The sequence below is a fragment of the Apis dorsata genome, unplaced genomic scaffold (genome assembly GCF_000469605.1).
Source record: "Apis dorsata unplaced genomic scaffold, Apis dorsata 1.3 scaffold_1259, whole genome shotgun sequence".
Classification (NCBI taxonomy): Eukaryota; Metazoa; Arthropoda; class Insecta; order Hymenoptera; family Apidae; genus Apis; species Apis dorsata.
In genome coordinates this window covers 21544-26123 of record NW_006264356.1, presented here as the reverse complement: position 1 = coordinate 26123, position 4580 = coordinate 21544, and the positions used below count along the sequence as shown (strand labels likewise).

At 21.5% G+C, this 4580-nt stretch overlaps 1 pseudogene; it reads left to right on the top strand.

The window, feature by feature from the left end:
• Positions 1–836: 836 nt before the first annotated feature.
• On the top strand, positions 837–4396 carry LOC102678189 (annotated as a pseudogene).
• Positions 4397–4580: the final 184 nt, after the last annotated feature.

Below are 4580 nucleotides of genomic sequence, written 5' to 3'. Positions count from 1 at the left end.
GTAATTTTGTTATAATATATATATTTTATAATATTTTTTCCTACAGTGAGTAAAAATTAGAATTATTATCTTCACGGAAAAATATTTTTACACATATATTTTACTTCCACATAAATAAAGTTCTATTTCATTATATGCGAATGGAGAAAAATATAGTGCAAGATTCAATAGAAACACAGATACGAACGAAATATATCGATGATTCTTGTCATATGATCGACATTTTTTTTTTGTAAGCAATATGTAATTTGAATAAATTTTTTTGTAATATCAACTTTTAACATTACCATTGTTATTTTCGTATTAGAAAATATTTGTAAATTTATTATTTATAATTTGTAAATTTTTATTGTATATATTTTTTATACAATATATTAGATGTGTAAATAAGTTCTTTCCTCTTTTTTTCCAAATTCAAGATTTTTATTATTACATAAATCAGATACAAAATTATCCAATTGTTTCAGTCGGATAGATACTACTTGTTTGGTCATTCTGTCTTTCTGTCAATTCTTCTTGCGTCTGGGTCGGATTTTTGTTGAACAATTCCTCTAACTCACCGTTATCAAAATTTCTCGGTGTACCTGAATTATCATCGTCTTCCAAATTAAAATTTTCGATTTTAAATCTTTGGTACTATTTTTTACATGTTCTATAAGATAGCAGTGTTTTCTCTGAAGCACATTTCAGCTTCAATAGTTGGTTTTCTAAATTGGAATGCAAGTGTTGACGCACACCATATTATTTAAAATTATTGCGTAAGACTGGAAATTAAGAACTTAGCTCATCACTCTTCTTAAAAACAGAAGAGAAAAAAAAAAAGAACGCTTTTTGAGATGATATCACAAACGGGAAGTAATTTGAATTCAATCAGAAGTATATTTAATCGTAGAAAAAAAGAGGAAAATTTATTTAACATCTAATATATATATATTTAAATATATTTAAATAGTTATGATATATTTTAATTTCTTTATTCATAATATTTTTGTAACAAAAATATTAAAAAATATTTTTTTTTAACAAGAATAATATTTCAATAATAATACAAGTGTAGTATTCGAATTTACATATCAATTAAATTATTGAATGATTATTTCAAATTTTAGGGATAACTTATGCAGTTATTGTATTCAATATATTACTATTGTATCCTATAATATTGGATTTTATAAATTCTTTGAACGAATCTCGTATATGAATTACTCATTACTTTATAATTTTCTGACAATCGAATTATCTTTATTGATATGCTTGAATTATATATTTCTTGCAATAATTTCATTATTATCTATAATATGTATGGAATTGATGATTGGACTTTATAATTACTATACGAATTTGTTTTTTAAAATTATTGGGTGAGTAAAGTTATATCGTATATGATGCTCATTATATAAAAAGTATTAATAATAACTGCATTTGCATTTTTAATATAAATTATATAACATTATAATATTATATATAATATAAAATTATATTTATAAGATTACAATTAGCCAAATGGGATTACATAATCCTCATAAATTTATGTCAATATTATATGAAATATTATATTTTCCTTATTACTTATATAAGATATTAATATACAAGATAAGTTAATATAGATTAGATAATATATATTAATATATAATATATTAACGTGATATATACATTTCAGAAATTGACAAAATTTAATTGGAAATTGTGAGACGAATTCAAGCAACTTTTTTTTTGATAAATTTTTATTTCGATTTCATTAACGAGTTATCAATAAAAAAACAAGTGTTAATCACAAATTTGTCGTATTTGTGACAATAATATCAAAATTGTAGTGCCGAATTTGAATAAACAATGAAAACAACATGTGTCGAGCATGTGTCGGTAATTCGTTCATCGTTTACATGGTGATAGACAAAATTTAATAATTAAAGTTACGAATAATGTTATTTCAATAATTTATTGTTTAAAACATAATAGTAATTACACATAATTATAATGACAAACGACCGACAAACGAAAATTATATGAAAAGCAGATAGATTATAATAGTTAAAAAAATGTTATTTAAGTATTTAATAAATAATTATTTAAGTAAAATTATTAAGTAATTTTATTCGAGATTTTTAACTAGTTAGTTTTTCAACGAATTAATATCTAATTTTGATTGATGTTTACATAACTTGTATCTTAACACTGTCATTGCGGCACGATATGATAATAGATAATGTTTGCGCTATTATATTCGCCAGATTTTTCATTAATTCGTTATAAAATCAAAATGATTTTCACAAAAAAATATCATATGAAATTAATCCGTCTAACTTTTCAAAAAAAAGAAAAAAAAATCAAGTTATTAAGTTTAATTTTGAAAATGTTATCGTATTTAGAAAAGATATCTTAAAACTTAATTTAATTAACCAATTGAATGTATTAACATTCTGTAAGCCGTGGATTAAATGGAATAAATTTAAACAAATTTCAAAATTTTAATAAATTTAAGCAATGTTTATCTATAAGTGTTTCGTGTTTTTATTTATCGAATACAAAAAATTAATACGTATTTGACTATATTTAATCTCTCATCGAAGCAAATTGACTCGAAGCTCATGAAGCTTTATCGCGCAGTGGATATTCATAACCAAGTTATCGAGTTGGTAAATTAAAATATGATTACATTATAACTTCATTTCACAATGTTATAATAATAATATATTCACGAATATGTGGCAAAGACTTATCAATGCAATGAATAATTCAGGAATACAATTTATGATACCTAATATTCTAATCGTGATTTCAGTGACAATAAATCTGCATCGAGTAAGTATCCTTTTTTTACACATATATACTATTTTACATATATAATAGTAAACGTAAATTTGCAATTGTCAAAATTTTCAGATAATGTATAAGATATTTTATTTTAATCTGTCCAAAAAATTATCTTTTAAATTGTTTATTATTTAAAAGAATATTTTATACGAAACTTTTGTTGCAAGAAAAACATTTTTTGATTAAATTTGCTTAGATAGAGGTTTTTTCAAAATTTCAAAATGACTGAATTTACTTTTCGTTAAATAAAATTATATATATATACACACACATTTTTTTTAAGAATGTAATCTAGGATGAATTCGTTGTCCTAATTATGATCTTTGAAATTCATGATTTAAGATTATTCATTGCCATTCAAAACTTTTCATTAATTAGAAATTATTCTCTATATCCTATATTCAAAAAAATAGTCATACATATCGATACAATGATTTATTCTCTTTCTAAATAATCACACTACTTTCTTAAAAATATTATAATTAATTTGGCAGATGTTCTATATGCATATATAACTTTCATATAATCAGGAGGATCAATTTTTTTTAGAAGAACTAGAATTTTTTCTTTATGTAACTTTAAAAAGAAAACAATCAAAATATAAATAAATATTGTAAAATAACTCTAATAGAATATTTACGTTCATAAATCTTATTATTCATCATATATTAATGACTTAATTCAAAAATGAAGAAAATGTACTCATACATAAGACATTTTATTTATTCATTACAATTTAAACAATTGTAAGTGATTTTCAATGACTTTCAAAAATCTATCTGATTAGATCAATGAATTTATATTGAAATAGATTACAATCTTGACTAAATAAAAACACATAATTTTATTTAAAAAAAAAAACAAAAATTGTTTTCAGACTTCAGAAATATCTCGATCTAAACAAATTTTATCATCAGAAGATAATCCTTTGAAGCAAGATTTATATAAAATATTTTTTTTTGTAATAATACATAATTTGGAAGATAATTGCGTGAATGGATCATAAAATGAGATCCTCTATAAGTAAAAGTAATCTTGCATAATTTTTTTTTTTGAATTTTTTGAATTTATTATGAAATATTAAAAAAGATGCTATAAATTTATAATAAATAAATATGTAATTCATTAAAAAATGAGTACATCTTATTTATCATACAATTACTTTTATAATCTCACAGCTAATAAATACGATTCTTATTAAAAATCAATTAGAAATTTTGATCTTTCTTATATTTCTTGTCTTTCAAACGGTAATCATGTTTATATGTAACTATAGTGGTCAGATACTTATAGACAACAATCAAAAATTGCTTTATGACTTGTAAGTTTAAATTTTTTATTCATGAAATTAATTTTATATATTAATTGCTAATAAAAAAAATAAAAAATATTTCATTATTTATTTATTTCATTAACTATTATTATCAAATATATTTCTACGTGGTATTTTGTACCGTTAAAAGTACAAAAGATTTTATTGTTGATCATGGTACGGAGTTCAACAATATGTATGATTAGCATCTTAAGTGTGTTCACTCCATGTCATGCAGTAATTAATTTAAATGAATATATCATCATTTGAATTCAATAAAATGTTCTATATTTCAGATGTACATCGTTTTCATACTTCACTTTGATGTATTCGATACAATAGAATCGTGTTTCGATGGTTCTATGTTAGATGTAATATTGAAATAAATGTTGTTATTGCTCAATACTTAAATTTATACTTATTTAATTATATATTATTTATACTTATTTAAATT